The sequence below is a fragment of the Hemicordylus capensis genome, chromosome 11, assembly GCF_027244095.1.
Source record: "Hemicordylus capensis ecotype Gifberg chromosome 11, rHemCap1.1.pri, whole genome shotgun sequence".
Lineage (NCBI taxonomy): Eukaryota > Metazoa > Chordata > Lepidosauria > Squamata > Cordylidae > Hemicordylus > Hemicordylus capensis.
In genome coordinates this window covers 7,373,180-7,385,321 of record NC_069667.1, presented here as the reverse complement: position 1 = coordinate 7,385,321, position 12,142 = coordinate 7,373,180, and the positions used below count along the sequence as shown (strand labels likewise).

Genomic DNA, 12,142 nt, shown 5'->3' with positions numbered 1-12,142 from the left:
AGCCAGTAAATGTTCAGGGACCCAAAAGAAAAGTAAATAAATGCACTGGGATTTGTATCAAGCCACTTATGAGAAAAGAGCACAAAAATGTTTTACAGCTAACCAGGATAAATTGATCAGGGATCCAAACCCTTGTAAATCACCGTCGCAGGAGCTGTGCTGACTGCCACAGGGTGAGACCCAATTCCTTTAGGTACCATGGAAAGCTTTTAGAGTCATCAATTATGTTGTTCCATTGATTTGTGCAGAAATTCATTTCTCATATCTCTTAGCCCTAAGGACTCTCATGATGGAGTCATCTTTTAGTGCAATCTGGTCTGCAAATACTTTTCTGCAGTGTGGCTGTTGCCAACGGCACGTTGAGGACTAGACTATGTCAGCTGATCTGTGGGGTCAATCTTCTCTGCTGTGTCTTGCAGTTGGGGCTGGACAGGCAGTAGACGGACTTCCCTCCACTCAGTTCAAAATTGGATCGCAATTATGTGCATTATTGGAGAACACTTGAACAGAAAATTGATTTTTTTTGAGGGTTTTAAACTGACTTGTAATGTTGGCTGCACTTTATCACATCACCTTATTATTTTTAGCAAACCTTCCAATTTTGTAATCTACCTTTTGTCCAGGTCATAGACACTAATCACAACACAGACAGAACTGTGCAGGCAATGGTAAAGGTTTTGTTTCTTCTTCTTTCCCCTGCCAAATCAATGGCTTGGATGAAAAACCGATGTAAAGTCAAAATTTTCATTATACATCCATGCATACTCTGTGTACCTGCAAAGTTTTGAGTTGTACATGAACTTCTCAGGGCAATGATATTCAATTAGCAGGCAACATGGCCCGAATTCTTATTGCAGTACATCTGTGTGAGTCCATGTGGGTCTGGGGGATTGGAAGATTCTATTCATTTATTTTTCACTCACTATCCTTAAGGAGAATAAGCTCATGAGATCTCCCAGCTGTGTGTGTGTGTGTGTGTGTGTGTGTGTGTGTGTGTGTGTGTGTGTGAGAGAGAGAGAGAGAGAGAGAAACCTCAATGGTGTCATTTGTGATGACATCCTCCACCCCAATTCAAGGTAGTGGATGTATGAACGTTTGAAACGTAAGTGGGCTAACTTGTGAAGATGGTAATTATCAATTAATATTATAGTGAAAGGAAAGTAGGCCATTCAGTTCCTACCAGAATGTCTTGTCTTGTTATAATTTCTACAGTGGCTTACATGACATATTTATTCAGCCATTGCTTATGGTTTATCCTGGGAGGACTTTAGGGTTCCATGCAATTTTTTAATTAGCTAATACCAGGCCCTACATTACAAGAAAAGTAGCCAGCTTTTTAATTTCTGCCATCAAAGCACATGGCAAGCTAATACAATCTGTATAATTGAACACTAACCAGAGTCAGTGATACTACTACTACTACAACTATTTATATACCACTCTTTAACAAAATTCTCAAAGCGCTTGACATATAAAAATAAATAATACATACGTAAATAAGATGGTCCCCTGTTTCCAAAGGGCTCACAATCTACAAAGAAACATAGGGTAGACACCAGCAACAGCCACTGGAGGGATGCTGTGCTGGGGTTGGATAGGGCCAGTCGCTCTCCCCCTGCTAAATAAAAGAAGATCACCACTTTAAAAAGTGTCTCTTTGCTCAGTTAGCAGGGGTAGCCTTTGGTCTGATCTAGCAGCACTGTAATGGCTGCTAAATGTAATGATTGCTCTAATATGTTGAACTGTATTCAAGAATGCAGCAGCCAGGCTGGTCTCTGGGGCTGCCTGAAGAGATCATATCACACCCATTTTAAAAGAACTACACTGGCTGTCAGTATGTTTCCGGGATAAATATAAAGTGCTGATTATTACCTATAAAGCCCTGTATGCTGGGAGAACGCCTTCTTCTTCCTTAAAGAGAACGCCTTCTTCTTCATGAACTCCGCTGCCTATTAAGATAATCTGGGGAGGTGTTGTGGTTGCCACCGGCTCGGTTGGTGGAGACTCAAAACCGGGCCTTTTCAAGGATTGCCCCAGGATGATGGAATGCCCTTCCTAATGAAATTAGAGCCTCTCCTTCTCTGGATGTTTTTAAGAAGGACCCAGAGACATACCTGTTCAGTCAGGTTTTTAGTTTAAAGTGTTAAAGTTTTAGGTTTTAGAATTCTTATCTGTAGTTGAAACAGCTTTAATTGTGTTAATGTTGTAATTGTTGTGTTTTTAGATTGTGAACCACCCAGGGACAGGTGTATGGGGCAGTATAGAAATGTGTTCAACAAACAAACAAACACATTTCTTAAGATTTCAGGGTATTTTCCATACTCAGAAGGGATGAATCTTGATGGAGAGTAGGACAAAAACGTGGACAACAATGATTTGGAGGACAAAACAAAGGCAGTTGGCAATTCCAAGACCAAAGTAGTTAGTAGCAGAGGCCTTGAATCTGACCACTTGCTAATCTGAAAGCTCAAAAAGGATTATCCTTCCATGATACTTTGCATCTCAAAGAACTCTTTATCAAGCCCATCATTTATGGAGAAGAGCTGGCCTTGTGGGAAAGGTAAAGTGCGCTGTCGAGTCGGTTTCGACTCCTGGTGCCCACAGAGACCTGTGGTTGTCTTTGGTAGAATACAGGAGGGGTTGACCATTGCCTCCTCCTGCACAATATGAGATGGTGCCTTTCAGCATCTTCCTATATCACTGCAGCCCAATATAGGTGCTTCCCATAGTCTGGGAAACATACCAGCTAGGATTTGAACTGGCAACCTCTGGCTTGATAATCAATTCATTTCCTGTAGAAAGCATGAATTGTCCCCTTTGCTATGCTGGATCCACCCTGGTTTGCATTTGAATGGGAGATTGCATGTGTGAGCACTGTAGGGGATGGAGCAGCTCTGGGTAGAGCATCTGCAGGCTTGCATGCAGAAGGTTCCAAGACTCCTGCCTGTAACTGTGGAAAAGCTGCTGCCAATCTGTGTAGACAATACTGAGTTTGATGGACCAATAGTCTGGCAGTTTCCTATGTTTCTGTGCCACAATTTGCCTACATTGTTTACAACTCTAAACATGCGTTTGGGAGATAAAGCAAGGGGTTGCCTTTGTTAGACAAATTATATTGAATGTGCAACAAGGAAGTTACCCAGAAGATAGCCATAGCCTTTCAGGTAATGAGTCGTGCAGTGAGGAAGATAAGGAACTAACTTTATCTGGTTATTACCTATAAAGTCCTTAACAGCTTGGGTCCAAGGATGGTAAAAAATATATAAAACCCTTAACAGCTTGGGTCCAGAGAGAGTGCCCCCCTTTGTCATGAATCCTCCCGCTGATTAATATCATCTGGGAAGGTCAGGTTATAGCTACCACAGGCTCATTTGGTAGGGACAGGGCCTTCTCTGTGGCTGCTCCAGGGCTCTGGAATGCACTGCCTGTTAGAATCAGGGTTTCTCTATCTCTGGCAGTTTTTAAAAAGAGCCTTAAAACACACCTGTTTTCTCAGGCCTTTAATTAATTTTAATTGGCTTTCTGTCATCAAATTTTTTGAATCATTTTATCCAATTCTATATTTCTTGTACTTTAACTTCTGTACACCAGCTAGGGATGCAAAGGTCAGGCAGTACAGAAATGTGGTGAATAAACATACAATCATCCTTTGGGAAATCTATCTAAACTCCTTGCCACATTCACATCTTGGCAGTGTTTCCACAGAATCTTGTGCAAATCTGAGACCTTTACAGTAAAGAATAGGGCTGGGGAGCTGTCATTAAAGACAACATCTTCTGCATGAAGATAAAACAGTCGATTCTCTAATTGCCATTGACAAAGTTAGTTGACTTAGTGAGACTACGAGGCCTGTATCATGGGACTGATCACAGCAACAGTGCATGGGACCATCTGAGCTTTGCTTTGAGCCGAGGTCTGGGGAGAGGGGTTCATTATCATTTGTAGATATATGGATATTTCCAGGTTAGTCTCGTCTGCAAACTTGTGTCAGGGCAACATCTAATTTTTTTACTGGGAATGGATGGTTTTTAATCCACACTCTCCTATGAGATTCCTATCACTGTGTCCCAGGGCTCAATAGTGTCGAATCAGTTGGGCTGTGGGCAGCTGTACCTGCAGGTGTGAGTCCAGAAACCAGGACTGAAAGTATTAGAAACCAAGCCAGCAAATCTAATTGATATTCAATTAGAAATGCACATGGGCATTGTGAACTAAGAAAATCCTTATTCCCAGTCAGATAACTCTGAACTGCAGCAACATCACTAGGCTGGATCAAGCAGTCTTTTGTACCCAACCAGTTCTGTGATTTGAAGAGAAATAACCAGGGAAAGTGACAATGTGAAAAACCAACATGTTAGAACAGGAGGGCTGAGACAGAAACCAGAAGCCAAGTATATAACAGGGGTCTAGCCAGGTAATCCATCAGGAATGAGAGCAGAGTATAGAGACAGGATCTGGGCATCAGTAGCATGCAGAAGGTCAAAACTCAGTAGCTGTAAAGTCAAAGGGTCAAGACAGAAGCCAGGAATCAAAGCCATGCCAAAAGCCAGAATCAAGGAGTCAAAGCCATGCTGGAAGCCAGGTGTCATGCTGGAAGCCAGGAGTCAGAGCCATGCAGGAAGCCAGGAGTCATGCCAGAAGCTAGGAGTCAAAGCCATGGCGATACCAGATCAGTAGTCAGGAACAAAAAAAAATTGGGAAATAAATGACAGCAAATGCGGGTTCTGAAAATGGACTCCCCATTCATTGCCATTCACCCTATTTGTTCACCAGCCCATTCATATTGGAATGATGGAACCTAAAATGAATGAGGGGGTGTATTGGGCTGCATTTGTTCCAAAAAGATACACACCCCTACAACACAATCATACTTTAAAACAGCTTGGCACAAAGAGAGATTTATACCAAGAGTTGGAATGCTGCCTATAGTTCTAGACACCACACCTTAGAAAGGATATTGTAGAGCTAGAAAAGGTGCAGAAAAGGGCAACCAAAATTATTGGGGGGGTTGGAGCGACTCCCCTATGAGGAACGACTACAGTGTTTGAACCTTTTTCATTTAGAAAGAAGGCAGGGACATGGTAGAGGTGTGCAAAATTATGAACGGTGTGAATTATGAACGGTGTGAATTGAAAACGGTGTGAAGGACAGAGAGAAGTGTTAGTCTCTGATCCATAACACTAGAACTGAGGGTCATCCATTGAAGCTAAATGGTGGGAGTTTCAGGACAGACAAAAGGAATTACTTATTTGCAAAACTTGTAGTTAAACTATGGAATTTGCTGCTACTGGATGTGGTGATGGCCACCAATCCAAATGGCTTTAAAAGGGAATTAGCCAAATTCATGGAGGACAGGGCTATCAATTACTAGCTCTGGATAGCTGTATATTTCCATTAGGATCAGAGGGGGCATGCCCCTGGACCCCAGGTGTGATGGAACACCAACTGGAGAGGTAGTTGCCCTATTTTCTCTGCTTGCGAGTTTCCCTGCATCCACCTGGTTGGCACTGCATGAAGCAAGATGCTGGACTAGATGGACCTTTGGCCTGATCCAGCTGGGCTTTTCTTATGTTCTTAAGAATTCATGATTACATCCATAATTTTAGCTAATTCTGAATTGAGCTTGGGCGGGTTTGCCCATTAAAATACAAGCCAGAATGCTCACAACAAGCATCAGATTGTTCTAGTTCTGTTCTTGAAACTCTGCTGTTATCCAGGAAGAGAGCTGGTCTTGTGGTTGGAAGTATGAATTGTCCCCTTTACTAAGCAGGGTCCACCCTGGTTTGCATTTGGATGGGAGGCTACATGTGTAAGTACTGTACGATATTTCCGTTTTCTGGGAAGAGCATCTGGATGTTGCATGCAGAAGGTTCCAAGTTCCCTCCCTTGCAACATCTCCAAGATAGGGCTGAGAGAAACCCCTGCCTGCAACCTTGGAGAAGCAGCTGCCAGTCTGGGTAGACAAAACTGAGTGAGATGAACCAAAGGTCTGACTCGGTATAAGGCAGCTTCCTATGTTCCTATCCACATTCTTCTGAACACCTTTTAAATCGGTTCTCTCTAAGCCACACCCAAGCCTGAACAGAATCTTTCTAGATGTATCTTTTCCTCTCCAAGTCAGTCAGTACATCAGCAAACTGCTTCTCTCTCAAGCTCCTGATTTAAGGATCATCTAATTTTCTAGGATGCTGCACAAAATAAATTGCTCATCACTTAGAATAACTATAAAGAGCACCTAATAAGACAATGTTGTTTTCTCCAAAATATGAGAGATCGGTCTTGTCTTTACGTTAAAGAAAAATTACTTTCACAGACTCCAAGCCAGCAAACGGAGACAGACAGAAAGGAATCTAATTACCTTACCTGAACCATAAAAACTAAGCATTATGTGCACTAAAATGTAGCGGCATTTTCTAAGCAGAGTTTGATAAAATCGAAGGACAAGAAGCAAGACAGATGGATAAAATCAAGGGTACGACAGATGAAAAGAAATGTAAGTCAGATGAAAAGAAAGGAGGTCATTTACTCTCCTCTTCATCTGAAGGTGTTAACTCAGAAAACAAAGCAAGCAAGAGTTTGCGTTTGTAAATAGAATTCGTCTTCAGAAGCCATCTCCCAGGGACCCTCTTGGTAGTATTAAAGGAATTGCTACCGGAACACTGCTTTGTTTCATGTCATTCAGCAAACCTTGTGTATTCAGCATTGATTCGAGGGTGTACAATGGTTTTGATATTTTATTCTGTTCTAGTTATTTCATTACAAAGCTGGGATTTATTTCACGATAATTCCCTACAGCTCTCGCCAGTCTGCTCGGTCTCCCCCACTCTCCGCTCCCGCAACCCGGCTCCTTTTGAATCTAGCCTGCCAGTACATTTCCTGGTCTAAAATTAAATCTACACTATCTCACATTTCTGTAATCAGATCATTAAAATGCATGGCTAATGTGTAAATCGGAGCTAAACTCATTATCATAATCATACCCCATAATTATTAAACAAGCAGGGGAGAATTTTGGGAATTTGCTGGATATGGGGTCCCAGGATAAAAGTGGCTCTTTTCTTAATTAACATCTGTTTAATAATGACAAGAGCATCCCGGAAAGGCCATTAAAGGACTGAATGGGCAAACTCTCTATACCAACATGTTAAAGGCTCAGGGTAAATAAACTGAGAACCGGGCTGCTACTTCCTGTGCAGTTGCCCCATCCACCCCCTGCATCTGACATCAGACGCAGGGGACATGGTTATATGCAGGAATGGGGCTGCACAAGCCCCACTCATGAGTTGTAAGAATGGGGCCGTGTGGCCCCCGTTCACAAGGCGCTTCAGCCAACACCAGGGGCACACCTAGGTAATTTGGGCACCCAGACCAGAAGGGCTTTAGAGGGGCCCCCTGCCACGAGACCCCCTTTTAAATTTTTTTTAATGCAAACCTTCATTGGGCATCCTGGGGGGCTGCTGTCCTGGGGGGCCTCCAGCCACTCCTTGCCCCACCACCCGCTGCCTGCGCCCGCTGCTTGCAGGCTTGCGACAGCTCAATATTCACACTGCGCAGGCGCTGAAGGCCCAGACGGACGGGCCCACCAGTGACTGTGCCGCCACCAGAGGGGAGGCCGAGGTCTGCTCAGCTCACCCCGCACCCCAGCCCCGGTCACGAAAAGGCTGAAAAAGGGGCAAGGAGTGGCACAGCAGCTAGGGCAGCAGCGGGCATAGGCAGTGGTGGGCGCAAGCAGTGTTGGGGTGACAGGAGGTCCCCCAGGACATCTGGAGGCCCCCCTTCGACTTAGGAGGCTACGGACCGGGGCCCCAAGGTCCGGGGGTAAGCGCACCTCTGGCCAGTGCTGGGTTTCCCGCCTGGCTGGGAGCACGTATCCCGACCTCAGAAGACAGAGAGACACATCCCCAGCCAGCCTGGGAAGCCAGTGCTGGCTGAAGAAGCTTCTCACAAACCGGGCCGGACGTCTCTTGGCCTTTCAAGGCAGGGAAAGGAAACCCCAAAATGGCTGGAGCCCCTTGTGAATGGGGCCCCCCAGTCCTGTTTCTGGGTATGGCCACAGCCCTTGCATCTGATGTCAGGCACAGGGGGTATGGCTAGGGTGGCTAGCGGGCGGTGCAGGGGCGTAGCAAGGTTGGAGTGGGCCCAGAGACAAGATTTTAAAATGGGGCCCCCCCACTCAAAGTCCAGGGCCTCCGCACACCCCAGGCCCCCAAGGATTTAAGTCTGATATTCCAAAATAAGTATGCTGCCTGGAAATACATTTCACTGAATACACACACGCACACGTCACAATATATAGTGATATACATTGAGTACTATACATTTGTTTTACTTTTAATGCCTAGAACACACTAGAAAGATGAATGATTAAAATGGGCCCCTCGCTGCAGATTAGCCAAGGAGACTTTCAACCATGCAGGGTGAGCCTATGTTTGTTTTCTCAGAATTCTGAACAAATTCAGTCAAGTTTGATTCCAGGAGGTTTTTCACAGGAGGCTTTTAAAGCCCTTTAACACACATCTCCTCTGGAAGGGAGGTGCTGCATTCACATGTTGGCCAGATTTACCCTGAAGTCCCTGCAAGTTATTGGGGAGCAGGTCACACACAAGAAAAATAAAATAAAATAAAAGCAGAAGGCATGCTTCACAGTTCTCACTCAGACCTTCTGGGTTGCAAAACAACTTGAACATAAGTGCATTTATAAATGAATGAATAAAATAAATATAATACTGTTTCTTCCAGAAGTTTTTGTAATTTTCTGCCATGAAACAAGCCACTTATAGGACTTTTTAGATAGTTTTTTTTAAGCCAGCAAATTTTCCAAGCTGTTTAAAAATAAATATTCAGAGACTTCTCAGTCCCCCCCCCCATATCAAAGCCCTATGGCAAGCAGATCCCTATATATCCGGGTGGGGGTGGGGGTGGGGAAGGTAACCACAAAAAGGAGTTCACACTCTACCTGGCAGCAGGGGGTCTTCTGCTGCAGAGACCAGTGGTGGCCACTCTGGCTGCCTCCTCCTTCCTGGCTGGCTTGGGCCCTACTGGAGTTCAGGCTTCACAGAGGCCTACACCAGACCTCCGTGGAAGCCCCGCCCACCCGCCGATCAGCTGAGAGGCGGGAGAAAAGGAGCTCTTTGCAGCTTGTCTGCTGCTGGATTGCCGGCCAGGAGAACAAGCTGGAGAGACGGCGAACAGGGCAAGTGGCTGAGGAGCCTTGGGGCTGGGCAGGGGGCAATGGGGAGTCACGTGAGGTGCCTCTGGGGTGCCCCTCCAGGCAGTGGGGCCCCCAGACAACTGTCTCCCCTTGCCCTATCGTTGTTACGCGCCTGGGGCGGTGGGTGGCACCCACGCCGCCACCGGCTTCCTATGCACCTGCTTGGCATAAGACAGCTCACCACCCCCATGTAACTGAGACTGTCATCTCTGGCAGAAGGTTATTGGGGTACCAATAAGAAGATTATTGGGGTACCAGCAAACAGTAAGCATCCCCCTTTCACTGCCATCAGAGCAGCACTTTGGGACTGATCTGCCCCTTGCAGGTTTTGCAAAGGGATCCTCTCCTCACATTCCTTAAAAAGCTTTGGCGGGGGGGGGATCCCAACACGAGAAGGATTGATCTCCCTTCCTCAGCCCCACAACCCCATGCCAATTCAAAGATGTCCAGGTAGTGTTCCCTGTAACAGGGATTCCCAGATGATGTGGACTACCACTCCCATTATCCCCCGCTGCAATGGCCTTTGGCTGGGGATGATGGGATTTGTAGTCAATGCCATCTGGGAATCCCTGCTACAGGAAACACTGGTGTCCAGGTAATAGCTCTTAATAATAAATCATAACTTTTTGTTTAAAAACCCCCCACAGTTGATCCTGATCCCCGATCTATCACATCCCATCTTTTTTTAGTCTTAGCTTGTGTAAACAAACAGAAAGCCATTAGGGGTTTTTGCCGGAGGATAATTGATCTAATAACAAGCTACCTGATGCCTTCTGATGTGGCTTGTTTTCTTTGGAGAGACAAATAAAATCAGCATTAAACATTTATGGTTGCAGGTAGTTTCACCACTGTGGCGCTGTCAAAATCCTCCATCTACTCGGGCTCCATCAGCTTCCGTGTTTCAGGTCTGCTTACATAGGGAAGTAAGGGAGCCATCCAAGAAGCTCCCAAATTAGATTCCTGCCATGATAGACATTACCATTTTGGAGAGCTGAAGCTTATCAGACCGGGGTTGAGCTCCAAATTCCCAGAGCATGCAACCGAGATTTGCGCCAAAATTACACTTCACTATGCATTTATGGGACAGACTGACTGTTTTTATCTCAGACGCGGGAAGAGAGATCGGAGTTTTCGAGAAATGGGAAAAGGGCCATTCATGCCCAGTGAAAGGAGCATCGTCCAGTCGACAGGGGCCGCCTCCTTCTCTCTTTTGTGCTTGGATCTCATGCCAGCCTGGTTTTGATCCTGTTTTTTTAAAAAAAGATGTCAGTACAAACATCAACAAATCAAAGGACTGTCTTGTAAAGAGGAAAAGACGGAGGGCAAAAATGGAATCACAGCTGATAACAAGCAGCTCAGCAACAGGAAAAACAGGCCTACCCCAAACCGAACCGAAAGGAGTTCGCGTGGATACATAAGAAAACTTGAGAACACAAATCCCAGCTGATCCCATTAAGTCTGGAGCTCGTGGTTTCCCATGTGGAGGTATTTCCAGTGCAGAAGTCAGCAAAGAGTAGAGATTAGTGCTCTGTTGAGTTGGGCACCCAGCATACTGCTAGCAAATGCCACATCAATAATGTTGCATAATGCAACCCTTTGTATATTTTTTTTCTTTTGGGGGGGTGCCTTTTAAATCCTCTCATGGTGGCGGGAAGAGCTGGTCTTGTGGTAGCAAGCATGCATTGCTCCCTTTTCTAAGCAGGGTCTGCCCTAGTTAGGAACATATAGGAACATAGGAAGCTGCTTCCTACTGAGTCAGACCATTGGTCCATCTAGCTCAGTACACGGACGGGCGGTGGCTTCTCCAAGGTTGCAGGCAGGAGTCTCTCTCAGCCCTATCTTGGAGATGCCAGTGAGGGTGTGCACAAACCGCAGTTCGAGCACTGGCTGGAATTTGGGGATTCGGAATTCAGGGATTAGGGGATTTGGGGATTTGGGGATTTGGGGATTTAGGGATTCGGAGATTCGGTGCTGTGGGGAGGGGGGCTTTGAGAAAGGGGAAGTCAGGTCCTTACCTGCTCTCCGCCACCCCATGCAGCTTCCTGCTGGGGGCGGGGCTCATCCCAAGTAACCCCATGTGGCGCCAGCATGCACATGGCATCCGCGCTTAGCAAAGGACCTGCTTAGCAAAAGGGACAATTTATGCTTGCTACCACAAGATCAGCTGCATTTGGATGAGAGACCACATGTCAAGGTCTGGCCGACTGCCAGGGAAGATCACGAGACAAAGCGAAGCTGCTGAAACTGGATACGGCTCGGGAAGTTCGTCTTGGCTACACGCTGTAGGCACAAGGGTTGACAAATGTTGCTTTTCAGCAGTGAGTAGAAGGCTGATGACGTGATTTATAGTGCAAGCCGAGAGCTCCCAGCTGGCAGGAATTCAAGGCTTATCAGCCCTCTGCAATAGGCATTTGCTTCTCCTAATAGTCTCCAATTGATCCCTGCGTCTCATGACACGCCGCTGTTGCGGAGTCAGCGGGGGCTGGTTGCATAGCTCTTCTTCAGATTGGTCTTTCACAATTTCTGCTGCCTCAGGTTGTTGTGCCTGTTCTGAATCAGTAGCCACAGCTGTTTCATGAACACTGACAGCCGGGCTCTGCCCCTCAGACACCCCTGCATCGCCTGGAAAGTTGACAGCTTCCCCTTCCTCCTCGCTGTCCGAGATCGAGGGCGTGACACCACATGTGAGTTCCCTACCAGACATCTCCAGATAGAACCCTAGCATGGAATTGGCCTTTTTCACAGCTGACGCTGCCGACGTCTTACACTACTGCACAGTTCCTCACTCCCCCAGTGGCTGGTTTCTCTGGATATCAGCGGGTATGTTCACACTGCCACATAATCCGACGCCAATTCTCATATGCATTAATCAACACAATGAGATCTCCGGGTCTCTGCTCCATGTCTCACCACTATGGGAGGTCTGATAGG

At 46.0% G+C, this 12,142-nt stretch overlaps 1 protein-coding gene across 1 annotated transcript in view; it reads right to left on the bottom strand.

Moving 5' to 3' along the window:
• The window catches only part of LOC128335588 (uncharacterized proline-rich protein-like), a 128,082-nt gene extending 119,016 nt beyond the window's left edge, over nt 1-9,066 (bottom strand). The window contains exon 1 of the mRNA XM_053274131.1: nt 8,957-9,066. The gene's annotated coding sequence lies outside the window, so the exon portion shown is untranslated. The remainder of the gene's footprint in view (nt 1-8,956) is intronic.
• Nucleotides 9,067-12,142: the final 3,076 nt, after the last annotated feature.